The 13,991-nt window shown below is 44.7% G+C and overlaps 1 protein-coding gene across 5 annotated transcripts in view; it reads right to left on the bottom strand.

Annotated features, from left to right (window-relative positions):
* Window positions 1-13,991, bottom strand: part of GLIS2 (GLIS family zinc finger 2) — a 306,268-nt gene that overhangs the window by 258,543 nt on the left and 33,734 nt on the right. Inside the window, exon 2 of one of the 5 annotated variants that reach the window (XM_069646842.1) lies at window positions 247-867. The exons of the other annotated variants lie outside the window; for them this stretch is intronic. The gene's annotated coding sequence lies outside the window, so the exon portion shown is untranslated. The remainder of the gene's footprint in view (window positions 1-246; window positions 868-13,991) is intronic. 5 annotated transcript variants of the gene reach the window in all.

The following is a 13,991-nucleotide window of genomic DNA, read 5'->3' as shown; positions in this document are numbered from 1 at the left end:
ACCGTACTGCATACCTATCAAACTCTAGTCGGTAACAGACACCCATAACACACATTACCTTACTGTAAGGAAGGCTGGTATCAAGACACAAGTGACCCCAGTTCAAGGGTATGATAAACGGCTATCTAACCCTAAATGTACAGATGAGAGCAAGCGACGATCATCAAATAATAGAAAATGCTGTCCTAGTCGTGTTAAAATAAAGATGGCCTATACTAAAAAAAGAAAACGATTGCCAAACCTTACTCGGGTCTCCCTTTGTTGGGCTTGGACCTTCTTCAATTCTTCACTTGCGTCAAAGGCTTTCGATTGTGCGAGGCAGGTTTGACTCGGACCTTCACATGACCACTTTGACTTTATTCCTGACTTTGTAATGGCTTCTGGTATCTGTAGTACTCCTACAAAGGTCACTTTCACTTTGGTTCCTGTTAACCGGGGTTACAGTATTCATCTTTCACAATTTCTCTGGCTTCCCTCTGCCGGGCTCGGACCCCTCTCAAAGTTCACAACGGGCCTCCCTCTGCCAGGCTCTGACCCTTCTCCATATGTTCACAGGGGGTCTCCCTCCGCTGGGCTCGGACCCCTCTCAAGATTCACAAAGGGCCTCCGTCTGCCAGGCTCAGACCCTTCTTCCAAAGTTCACAAAGGGCCTCCCTCTGCCGCGTGCGGACCCCTCTCAAAGTTCACAATGGGCCTCCCTCTGCCGGGCTCAGACCCTTCTCCATATGTTCACAAGGGGTCTTCATCTACCGGACTTGGACCCCTCTCAAGATTCACAAAGGGCCTCCCTCTGCCGGGCTCGGAACCTTTCTTCAAAAGTTCACATGGCGTCTCCCTCTGCCGGGCTCAGATCCTTCTTCTGAATATCTAAACAAAACAATAAAGAATGTATTTGGTCTTCCAGTCTCATAATGCAGTTCTTGGCATTTTGCTCACACTTCCTCAGCTCCCCCAAACAGCATTCCCACGGTTTTAGGAGCCCTCGTAGCACAATGGGAACTTTACCTGGGGTCAGGGCCTCACCACCCTCCCCCCAGAGGCCTGGGCTCTCCTGTTTACCCCGGGGAGGAGCTTTGTTGTGGGTGCCACCAGGTAACCCCAGCTGCCCCTGGTTTAGGATCCCTGGAGGCACAGGTTCCACTCCACACTGCAGCCTCCCCTGCGCAGCCAGGCTCAGTGTCTACATAGTTCTTTCTCCTCCAGGCCTTCCAGGTTCCTCTCAGCCCCACACTCTCTGCCGTCCCAGGACCCTCCAGCATCCCCAGCAGGCTCAAAGTGCGCTCTCCTGCTCCGCCTTTTATACTTCCTGGGAGGGCCAAGTGGAGTCAGTTGTGAGTAGTTAGAAAGGGACGCCTGACCTTGCCTGGCCTCATTAGGTACAGTCTAGTCTTAATATAGCATAGTCTTTCTTCTGTCTCTCAGTGGTGTTTTGAGAGATCTTCATTGTCTAAGCTCCCCTCTTCCTCGTCTAAGTGTTTGTAGAAAAAAACAGCGTGGAGGGATTGTGGGAGTTGTAGGTTTTCTGATTAATTAGGAAAAAACTGTGTGGGGGTTTGTCCAAATAAACGAGGTGAGAGTGTGATGGTAAATGCATTTGTGTGGTTTCACAGAAAGGTACTGGGGCATAATGGAACTGGTTTGACAATATTCTATTTCAACTGTAGGAATGTCGGATAGGGGCATATCTGATACCATGGGCTAGTCCTGCGGTTGTAATACACGTGATGGTAATTGTAATTTCTTTCTCCCGGTTCTCCCATGCCTCCTTTCTGAGTTGGTACTTGTTGGAATTAGGGAGGGGGGTAACAGGAGAGGATTTAGAATAACATATAAAGGTGGAGGAAGTGTCGAAAGGGGGGGAATACCACGTCTCGCCATCCAATGTCTCATCCCCATTCCCCAAGGATCCCTCAGCCAGGTGATCCTCCCGCACTTGTCCACACCTAGGGTCTGGATCCAAGGGCGATGGCCGTGCTCTGGCCACCTGAGAAAGAGATTCCCAGGGTTCAGACAGTGAGACACCTTCAGGTTTCTCGCATTACCCTATAGAATACAGCCGTGACCCACACAAAGATTTGGCACAGCCGTTCACATAATCTGACCCTTCACCTCACTTTTCTGTTCTGTCCTGGGCATTAATTGCCAGAAGTGATGAATGAGCACACACATCTGCCACTTTGGGGGGTACTTTACTCTAAAGAAAGGCGGAAATGGGAAGCCGGCTCAGCAGGAACGTGTGAACGAGTGTGTCAGAATATGTGGGGATAAATCCAAGGATTCTACACACCGGGACACACAGGCCGCACTGGTGACATCATACACGCCTTGCTAGCGGTCCCCTTGCAGGAGCGGCATGCCGATCGACTGGCGATGCTCACTTTTAATACACAAGTTTTACAGGTACATGCTGGGTTTAGCCGTTTGGACCTAGAGTTATTTTGTTTTTTACTGGCTACCAGCATTAGATGAGCATTTACATTCTTATATTGTACATGAGAAGCCATGTAACCCAGGGGGTGGAGTACAAGATCCTGAGTAGTAATCGGTTTCCTGCTTTCCCCAAGGTTGGACGGTGAGCAGATTAAGCATATTCTTTGTGCAGCAATATATAGAATTAAGTGCACATTGTATCTCACAGGATTAGTCTCAAGGATTAGGTGACTTTTGCAGAAGGCCCCTGGGAAGGCAATCTTCATTATTTACAGTGGAGGTAAACAACATGTTGACAGTCAGCGTTTCAAGTATGGACTGGGCAGTAATGATATTGGCTCGTTGAGACAAGGATGGTGCAAACTTCATAGCTGTGAGAGTGATTGGTATTTCCATGGGATGTTTAACATATTAGTTAAGTCCAAACGAATACACATGATACTGTAAGGGGCATGTATAGGATACCTTGTTTGTAAGAAGGGGTAGGCTTATCAAAAGAGGGTGGATTGAAATTGATCTGGGTTAAGGATGGGATTATGCATATGATATGGTTTGCATAATTCGCTTAAATGCAGGGAAGTTATATTGCATAAGGGGGGGAAGGTTTTTGGAGTGGTGCTTACTATACAATAGGAGAGCTGTCAAGGCACTTAGTCTCAACTCTGCGGTGTAGTTTTGAGTTTTGGTTGTGTTTTTGTTTTTTGTTGGTATCTTTTCGATTTTGGGATTTGTTTAAAGGGGTTTCTTTATCGGGAATATGTCACAATTGCAGGGCAACAAATGACGTGAATGGAGAAAACACCATGGTAGACACTTCATGTGATAGCCTGAATGTGGTATCCTGGTATGTTAAAGGAATGAATGGCCCAATTACAACAAAACAAGTGCTATCACATTTGCACGATTTAAAATCGGATGTTGCTCTCCTACAGGAGACACACAGTATCGGGGCAGAAGCAGAAAAAATGTGTAGAGGCTGGGTTGGATAAGTGGTTCAATCATCATACTCTTCGAGTTCCAGAGGGGTGAAGATTTTTATTTCAGCAGAATTTACCAGGAGGAGTTTTGGCAACACATACTGACAAAGGAGGGTGAATAGTCACAGTGACCATGAGAATTCAGGACACTGTTGTGTTGATATGCAATATTTATGCCCCGGTAGTGAACAGTGGAGCCTTTTTTGGAGATGTGGGGCGGCATTTAAAAAACACGAATGAACAGAATATTTTGCAAGGAGGAGATTTCAATGTAGTGCTTCACCCTTTTTTGGATAGAAGTGGCATGAGGTATAGAGATGGGGGAAAGAAAGACAGGGAGGCGTTGAGTCTACTTATGATTGACTTCACGATGTTAGATGTATGGAGACTGTAGCACCCATCTGGTAGGGAGTACACTTTTCACTCAGGAGCCCATGATGCCTACTCAGGGATTGATAACATCTTCACCCCTGGGCTTGTCTTACAGAATTGTAGCAGGTGTGCAATCGAGAATATTTTGATTTCTGATCATGCTCAGATAGTAATGGTTTAATACCTGAATTACACTTCCAAACGATCACAGACATGGAGGTTGAACACTTCGGTGTTGGAGGATGAAACATTATGGGAGGTATTGGTGACCGAGGTGGAAGAATTAATTAAGATGAACATGAATGCAAAGGTGGAAGTGGAAATGGTGTGGGAGTCCTTTAAGTGTGTGATGCGAGGAGTGTTGATGAGACTATCGGGGATAAAAAGAAGGCAAAAGAGACATTAGTTGGATGCTCCGAGTTCCTCTGTGAAAGAATTAGAGAAGGAAGGTATAACAGTTCCTGATAAGGGGAAAAAAGAGGCTTTACAAAATTAAATATGAATTAAATAAAAATTTAAGCAAATTGACTAAGAGATCCCTTTTTCGAACCAGGACCCTTTATTACGAAGGAGGGAATAAATGTGCCAGATTATTAGTGCATTGTTTGAGAGTAGCAACTGGGAGCAAGACGATTTGTGCAATTAAAAAGTGTGGAGGTAGAGTTAGGTATGACCCTGCAGAGATCAATAATGAGTTCAGGGACTTCTATGAGAGATTATATCAGGAAACATATTTGGATGATTCTGAGTTGATTAAAGACTACCTGTGAAATCAGTCCTTGAAATGTTTGTCGGAAGAGGATAGGACCATATTGGAGGAAGAACCGACTGTGGATGAGATCCAGAGGGCTGTGTATGTGCTAAACTTGGGTAAAATGTCCAGGCCCAGATGGGTTACCTGTTGAGTTCTATGGGGCAATGCCTGAGGGGTTCTTTACCTTGCGTAAATCCACATACACAATTTGCATGGACAAGGGTAGGCTCCCTCCATCCCTCAGACATACCACAATCTAAGCCATTCTTAAACCAGGCAAGTCTTTGCTGGATCCTGGAAGTTACAGGCCAAAATGTTTGATAAATGTAGATTGTAAAATGCTCTCTAAAGCATTGGCCAGAAGATTGGGGGATATCTTGCAAAATTTGGTGCATCCTGATCAGGCGGGATTTGTGAAGGGGAGAATATCGGCGACAAATATGAGATGATTACTATTGACATTGTCCGAGTCCAGCAAGCTGAAGGTAGGAGCTGTGGCACTCTTGTTGGACGCAGAGAAAGCCTTCGACAGAGTCCGTTGGGGATTTTTGTTTCAAACAATGGAAAGGATGAACTTTGGCCAAGTCTACATGAGTTAGGTGAATTTGTTATATGAAGGCCCCATGGAGGAAGTTTCTGTGTCCAAAGAATTGGACTTACCTCTCGAAACGCGCAAAGGCTACCCGCTTTCGCCAATGCTCTTTGTCCTGACGTTGGAACCAATGACCGCAGCTATTAGATCGGAAGAAAGAATAGTTGGAATTCATTTTTATGGAGTGATGCAGAAGCTCTGGTTTTATGCAGATTATCTCCTTTTGGTATTGCAGGATTTAACAGTGTTAGTTCCAGTACTGATGGACAAGATTGAGGAGTTTGGCAGGGTTTCAAATTACAAAATATATTGGCAGAAGTCTGAGGCATTACCGTGTTCGCACTTTTGCAACAGCACAGTTTTAACTGGTCTTGATTTCAAGTGGTGTGCACTGAAAATGAAATACTTGTGGATCTGGCTGACCAGCGAAATGAGCCAAATGATGGAAGTAAATATGAACATGGCAGTGAAAAAATGGTCGGCAGACATACAGCACTGGGACGCTCTCAAATTATCATTGGTAGGTAAGGTAAATGCATTGAAAATGACTGCAGCGCCTTGAATGAATTATATAATGAGCAAGAGCCCTCTCCCGACACATAAGCCCTTGATGAAAACAATTGACAGCATGATCCAGATTTTTCGATGGGATCACAGTCCACCCAGGCTTAAACTATGGAAACTACAGCTGCAGAGTGAAAGGGGTGATCTGAGTGTTCCAAGCGTTGGTAGATACCATTTGGCCTTTATTTCACTTTTTGCCATTTTTGAGGGAGCCATTTGATAAATGGACTATTGCAGAGGCAAGCATGGTGGGTTCATTGGAACCTTCCACAATTCTAACCACCACAAGTAAAGGTTGGAGCAAGAGATCCATACTGACTGAATTCTTGCTGTCTAACTGGAGGGACATAGCAAGATCTCTGAACATGGTCCCGGATGGGATAGGTTCTGCATCGATATGGTTTAATCCCATGATAACATTTAACAACAAAGTCATATTTTGGCAGAATTGTTATTTGGGAGGAGTGAAGAAGATCGAGGACCATTTCGAGGAGGGGTTGTGACTCTCATTTCGGGACTTGAAGGTCAGACATGGCAAGTCCCTAAGATTAGCAGTGCCTGTAGTGACCAGTTTAAAACCTGATCTGGTGTATTCCATTGTACACTTGGGGAGTCATGACCACATGGCATCAGCAAGGTACAAGCTCATGAGTGGTGGTGAGATGACTAACACAAGGCTGTTAGATGCACAGACAGAGCACCTTCAGGAGGAGATGATGGAGACAAGATGGGATGGGCTTTGCATAAATATCCCTAGCTTGTCAATAAATATTGGAGAAAGAGCCTGTCAAGTGAAGTTGCTGGACAGGGTTTTTTGGACTCCAGAGAGGATGTGCAGGAAGGGTTTGAATCAGTCAGACGCCTGTTGGGGATGTGGCCACTCGAAAGGGACACTTGAACACATGATATGGGATTACTACAGAGTAAAATCCTTTTGGACTGAAATAACAAGGACAATGAATACAGCATTGGGAGTGGACAGAGAATATGATTTTGGAACTTTGATTCTAGGAAAGGACACGGATCTGGAAGACTTGTCTTATCATCAAGCAACTTGAATATTGAGGGCATCCATGTTAGCGAAAAAGATCATATTGCAGAATTGGAAGTCAGCAATTTTTTCAACTAAGGAAATGTGGTTACAGGAAATGTATTCGCTTTGCAACACTGAGGGAGTTATAAAAAGGGCAAAACATTTGATGAAATTTGTCATGTTTTTCTTGAAGTGGATTTGGAATTATATGCAGTTCGGAAGAGTACAGAAACCCGAAAGATAAGTGAGGTGGTTTTTTGTTTTGTTCTTTTCATCGAATTTTAACATGATGTTAGAGGGGGGTGGATTTTGACTATTAGGATTATTTGTACTGTGCATTATATATTGTCATATTAGTTTATGAATACTGTCTTCTGGTTGAATATTAATGTGCAAATGTATGATAAGACCAAAAATTAACAATAATCTGACTCTTCTGACTATCCCACTCCTCTGACAACTAACTACAGGTAGCCGACAGGGACCTAGCCACCCCAACCCAACTTTATGCCGGCTAAAAATGCACACACGCATGTTAGAATTCCTTCACCTCTTACATCTCTGACTACGGTCTTCCGTAGGGCGTTCAACCCCACATCGTTTGAAGGCCATACTAATGGCAGTAGGCGCTTTATAACTGAGGGCATGGGGGGGGGTGGAGGGTTAGCTAGCCCATACCCCACATGGGCCTGATAACATGAGAAACCATAGCAGTCGTTGTGCAGGGCCTCCCTCCACAAATGCAGGCAACAATGGATAAGGCCCCCAACTGCTCATCCTCCATAATAAGTAGCCCAATGAAAACCCAAACAGGGCAGTTCATAATAAGCCTACCCCCATACAAGCCAACAAAGGTTTCCCTCTCATTTTGCGCTTCCACAGGCAATAATAGGTGACCTGGCAAGTCACAGAATTTGACCACCTGAGGAACAGGCTGGCATCTACAAATCACACACCGGAGTCATCATAATTTCAGGACTCAACTAACTTGAGGGAACTGACCCACTCTGAAAAAAACATTTGGCTGTCATGAAAGATTGCAAAATCTAACTAAACTCAAGGAACAAACCTACAGCAACAAAAGGCACCATGGCGTCATAGAAGGTTATAAGGTCAGACACAAGAAAGGGCTCCCACCTGGCCACCTGACGGGGAGAAGACTGTTACATTTTTTACAAAACATAATACGTCATGATATTGAATATGGCGCTGTTGAGGGGCTAAGGATGCTGCTTGACTATTTTTAAACACTACGATCTGAGTTGATCAATTATTGGTGTATTGTGTTCTGAATTCATTGTAGTACACACAGTTTGTGCGTTCACTGCGACGCAACTTCTGTTGCCTTGTCACTTTTCTTTGGGGAATATATTGATCATTTACAATAGGGCATAAAATGTCAAGTTGCTTGCTACTCGCGATGCAAAAAAGCACTGGCCCCCTCAACGGTCCATCTACACAGAGTACACAAACAATGTTCGCCTAAACAGAGCACACCATTTTTTACTCACCAATATTCAACTATAACTCGTCATTGGCTAGTACAAAATGTGCACCCTGATGTACAATAACCAAAGTTGGAATACATATTGAAAAGCTTGACTAGCATAAAGATCCAGAAGACAGCTCGGTATCTTAATCATACTCCAGTTCACACTTCCAAATTCCAGCAGGACAGACTCAGACCTCTCTAGGATGATGAACTTGAGTATATACATTTTAGTGAAACTAACACCTACTGCACTACAAAACTAAGTACCTGAACCAGAAAACGCTATTTATGAAAAAAACGAACATGGCATCAGTAGTGTGCAGGTCTAGAGCTTGGTCCCTACAAACATGGGTTGTAAAAACTGGCCAGCCACACTTATTGAAGAGCATAATGCATACATCAGGAAAGGAACTAGGTAGCCAAATTTGATACAGTGGAACCTACGTGTCAAGGCTCATATTCCAGCTTTGCCATCACTATACTGTGATCCATGACAGATTATTTTATCTCACTATATAGCAGCACTATGCTGTCTTCCATAAAAGGACTGGCCATCTCACACTCTGGTTGCTTTGTTTAACCCATTGCCTGCTCTTTCTTTTTATGTGGACCGTTTGAGGGAAGGGCTCCTAGACAGGAGAGAGCCGGCCAAGTGTCACAGACCTCTGGCAAGCCTATTTTCAATTCTGCTTATCAGACAGAAAAACACTTTGCTTCCTTCTAAAATTTCAGATGTTCTTCTTCACATCATGAATAACAATCTTCAAGTCTGTGTCAAGCAATGATATAAGCAGATGAACTCACCAGAGTTTCTTTTGTAGGGTGTATTTAAACCCTAAACACACTGTGGAAAATCCCAGATGAGAATTTAGGCTCACATCAATTAATATTCTGATACGTATAGTCTTCCATCTATGATGGAGAAAATAAAGCCAAAAACATTCTCCTTTTGCATAGCCCGTTTCTATATGTATTTATTACAAATATTGGGCCTCATTACGAGTGTGGCAGTCCGGAAACAAGGGTGCCGGTAAGCTTACACGCACCCTTGTTTCCCGGACTGCCACACTACGAGTCTGCCTGCAGGGGCTGTTGCGCCCGGCAGGTCTGACCCTGCTGGGCGCAATGGCCCCAGCAGGGAAACTTGTCACGGAAGCGCTGGTGCTTCTGAATACCCATTCCCGTGGAGTCCTACAGGGCTCCACAGGAATAGGGACTTACTAAATCTGCCACCTAACTTCCCGCTACGCCAGGACTTGTAATGTCCCAGCGGCACCGGAAAGTCAGGCGGAGGATAAAGTGTTACGGGGTTGACGGCAACCCGCTGGTAGCACTGGCCGGTTACCGCCAACCTCGTAATGAGGCCCATTGAGTTGGTTTATCATGTGATTTGTGTACTTTCCAAGTCAGGTCTACAAAACTGGGTATTATTCTAAGGTAATAAGATGACCATTCACACATAATTGCACCTTGTTGTACAACCAGAACTGGGCAACAATGTGGGTCACTGCTGGAAGTGAATTCTGGGTTCAAAGCCAACCATCACCACTTAACTCAAGTGTGTGCTCCTGGGCAACTAATTTAATCACAAAGTACCTAACATGTCAACATTTCCAGTCCCTACTATTTCAAGATTATCAGCCCCTAAAAAGTAACATAGTGCTCTGGGTACGCGTTTCAGAAAATACTCATGATGTAACTGACTATTGGCATAATGCATACACAATGTGTTTATTATCTGACTCATGGCAACCCCACTTGGGAACCATGGCCCTCTTTTAATCTCAGTCTATGCTCAGGTATGTGCACCTACCTAGTAATTTCGAATCTGTGTCCTCTGTCTATACTACAGTATGCCTACCTTACTCGTTGCTCCCAATCTGTCTCTTGTATCAGTGCTTGAGCACTAGTACATTCTATGAGGCTGCTAATCAGAGTTCTGTGCCTATGCTGAGGTATGTGTACCCTTGTTCACACGGCTACTGGTGTCCAACAGCTATACAACTTAAATTGTGTCCTGTAACTATGCTAGAACAAAAGTATCCTAATCATGGATGGCTAATGGTTACCCTTGAAATGACAGTTGTTTATTATTCTCATTCCAGAACGGATAAGGTAGCTCCAATGCTTATTTTAATTGCTGCCATGGTAACATACAAAGCGATGGGTTGTGATTGTGATGAGAGGGGGCGTCACCAAAGATTCAAGAGGTCCCATCATTCTTTCGTTTCTGTTCTCGGGGACGTGTCGGTGAGTGGTCATGGGGAGATGGTAGGGGAGGATGCAAAGTGTGTCCTTGCCCCGGGCACCAAAATCCCTTAAAATGACCCTGTCCACACCGACCTGGGCCCTGAGCCAAGGATCTGAGTGAAAATGCCATTGGGAAGATTGTAATATCACCAATATAGGCTGACTTTACAGGCAAACATTACATGAGCGTGCAGGTATCGCTTAGGAGGGGACTGGGTAGGATATGCCCCTCCTGAGGAATGCAGTTAGGGCGGGTGCTGAGTGCTGACAATGTTTGGCTGCTGGCTGCAGTTATCAGTAAGGGGTGCCTGGCTGTGGCCCCTGCTGTGGGTGTGCAGGTATCTGAGGGGCCGGGCGCTCTGCAAGACCTCCCGCGCCCTGCTCTAGAAGTGTTTTTTGTCGACCCTCTCCGGTCCTATATGCCTGGTAGCTGTGACGCAGGTGGGATGAGACTGGATATGCTGTAAGGGAAACAGAGGAGCTTTGCTGGGAACATTCTATGGGGGGAGGGGCAGAGGCACAGTCAGGCTTTGTATTCCAGAGGGAGGGCGGGAGAGGGACTCCAGTTGCTGCAGCAAAGAGCTGCTTCCTTCTCTACCGCACCCTCCACAGATTCAGACAGAACACGCCCCCGGTGCACAAACGGGCGGACAGGCAGCCCGCCAAGAGGGAGGTGGGGGATCACGACCTGAAAAAATACAAGGCGGGGCAGAGAGCCAAAGAGGAAACGCGAGATTGGAATATAGGTGGGCGACCGGAGAACACGGCCAGGGTATAATTTAAAATATAAAGAAAGCGGAGGAACGTATAGGAAATGCTGTAAAGTAAGAGGGGGTTCGAAGGGAAGGGGTGAACGGAAAGGAAACGACAATTAGTGGATCATGTATATAAGTGCTATGGGAGATTTCCGCGTCAGAGGAATGAGCAGGGAGAGGTGAGGTGTTAGCGAGGTAAAATGATTAAGAGGCGAGTTGAGAGTGGTGGGTGGATGAGAAATGCGAGACACGTGAGAGAATGCAACATGAATGACAGGTACGGCAGAAAAAGGGGTTTGGAGTGAATGAGAAGTCCCATTGACAGAAGATACTTCACATTCCTACGCAAAAAAAGCCAGGGCAGTGCACCCCTGGATAGAAGCTATGGGGTACAAGCCTACGGGAGGATGGAGAAGGCAGAGTAATAGTGGAAAGAGGGATACTTGATGTTATGCTCATGTTATCTGTTGCTAGTGTTCTGGCCTTTCATCTTGTACTCGCTCTGTTAGACCGCACATCACGTATTGATAAGGTTGTGGCTACATAAAGAAATACAATTAAAATAAAAGAAAACGAAAAGTTGGTTGCTTGTATAGTTCCTTTGTTGCCCTTAGGCCTCTTCCAGTGCCAGTGAGGATCCAATTGGAAGGAATATCAAAAGTAGAGCAGGAAGGAGAGGGCCTGTTATGGCCTAGTATGTAAGGGCCTGATGGACATTGTGTGCATAATTCTTCAGCACTATGCAATACCCTGTTGGGAGCCAATATGAGAGTGGGGGGCTGACAAGAGGAAATCCTTGAAGGAAGGGTTAAGAGCGAGGTAAATTAAGCATTAACCTTTACACCTTCCTTTCTGTTACACCCACAACACTCTTAGTGCCCTGAACCATCTATTGGTGTCATTAGTACAAACACACTGCAAAAAGTACAAATACCCGTAGGTATGTACTGACTCACTTGGCATTCAATTACTTAAAAAGAACCATTAAGATACAATCCCTTCAAACACATTTCTGATTTATTGATAATTTAATTATTTTTCCTTTCATGTACACATTATTATCACAAAAGCAGCAATATCAAGAATACAAAAAATTCAAAAAACACATTTATTAATCACCCATGTCTATATGCCTAAGAAAAGTCAGGGTGAAGAACAATAATACCTAAAGACTAATAATATACCATTTCATATTCATAAAAACACCACGCAACTTTCATGATCTCATTCATGCGAAACTCATCTCCTTCACTCACAACCTCATTCACCAAAAACATTCATACATGTGCAACAAGGAGACGCAGTTTATCGCTTTTTGGTTAAAACGAAGCCATAGGTCTGATCATTAGACCCTTGATGTCAGACATGATTTCCTTGTAAAAAAATACATCACCCTTACTCTATATTACTGGCAACCATTTGGATCATTTAAATGTGCTGAATTGTCACATAAATATACATAAGAGCACTGCCAATTTCTCTTCACAAAAGATTTTGGTGTCGACTCGAGTTTCGGGCTAAGCTAGAGACATTCTCATGCCATAGCCCTCATCAGGACAAAAAGAAGACCATGCATGTTCAATTTCCGAGCGCACTGAAATTGGTTGTCGTGGTTTTAATCGCTAGGTGCTTTGTTCTTTTCTCCATTAATTCCTATTTCCCATCACTGAGCAGTCTTGATTGTGTGCTTTTTTTTATTAGGCTGCTCTCTTCCTTTGGTGGCGATACCTTTGCTGTGTCAGAATAGTTCTCACAGCTTTCCCTTGGCCAAAGATGTTGACCAATTAAATCCTGGTACTTGCGATTTTCGTCTGAGAGTGCCCTAGAGGGTCACAGATTGTGGTGATTTCTTAACGGCCCTATTTGGTTACACACTCCAATGCTGAAAGGAATCCGTGTTTGATATCCCAGAAGTGGCTCCTCCCGAGAGGTGTGTGGGGGGATCTTTTCCTGCACTACTGCAGAGTCCGCGTTACCTCAAGTGAGTCTGGGATCAGGCTCCTGTCCAGCCTCGCCACACCGGTCTGTTTGGCTGTACGGAGTTCAAAAAGGGGCAAGTGAACACCTTTGTCTTGCAATATACAGCTATGTGAACTCAATACATGGTAAGTAACATATACAGTGTTATTAAATGTACTGTAACATATTCGCAGCACACTGACAGTAGAAATGTCAGCTTTTATTATGGTTTTCATTTTCAAATAAATTTAGTTTTATCTGTATACTCCCACTTTGCAAGTGTGATCTTATATGGCTAGTCTAAATAGCTCGTAGCCTTCTGTAGGTTCTCTAGCACCACCTGTTGAAGTGAGGGGTAGCCTGTGCTCTGTATCCTCTGTTCAATTCAGTTGCTATGGGGGACTGGGGATAATCCTGAACCACAGACTCTAAAAGCAAACACTTTCCCTAAATGTCTAGATGAGGTGCGTTAAAAAAATAAGGGTATCCTCACATCCTCTTCTCAGGTGGCTAGGGAAAGGCCATCGCTTTTGGATCCTGACCGTGGGGGTGGAGATGCAAGGGAGGATCACCTGGGTGGAGGGTCCTTGGGAGAGGATATTCGCAGGTGAGACATGGTATCCCCTCTTTTCTGATGAGGACCAACTTCACCCTCCCCCTGCCTTTATAGGCTGCTGTAAACCATCTCCGCTCATTTCCCCTCATTCATATCGTCATAGTACTGCGATGAAGAAGAGGCCTGAGGACTGTTGTGAGGGTCAGGCATGTCCCAATAACTATGGTCAAGCAATTGGAAGCAAGCATTCACACCTG

This window comes from Ambystoma mexicanum, chromosome 2q, assembly GCF_040938575.1.
Source record: "Ambystoma mexicanum isolate Mex_15411 chromosome 2q, UKY_AmexF1_1, whole genome shotgun sequence".
Lineage (NCBI taxonomy): Eukaryota > Metazoa > Chordata > Amphibia > Caudata > Ambystomatidae > Ambystoma > Ambystoma mexicanum.
This window is presented reverse-complemented; position numbering and strand designations above follow the sequence as displayed.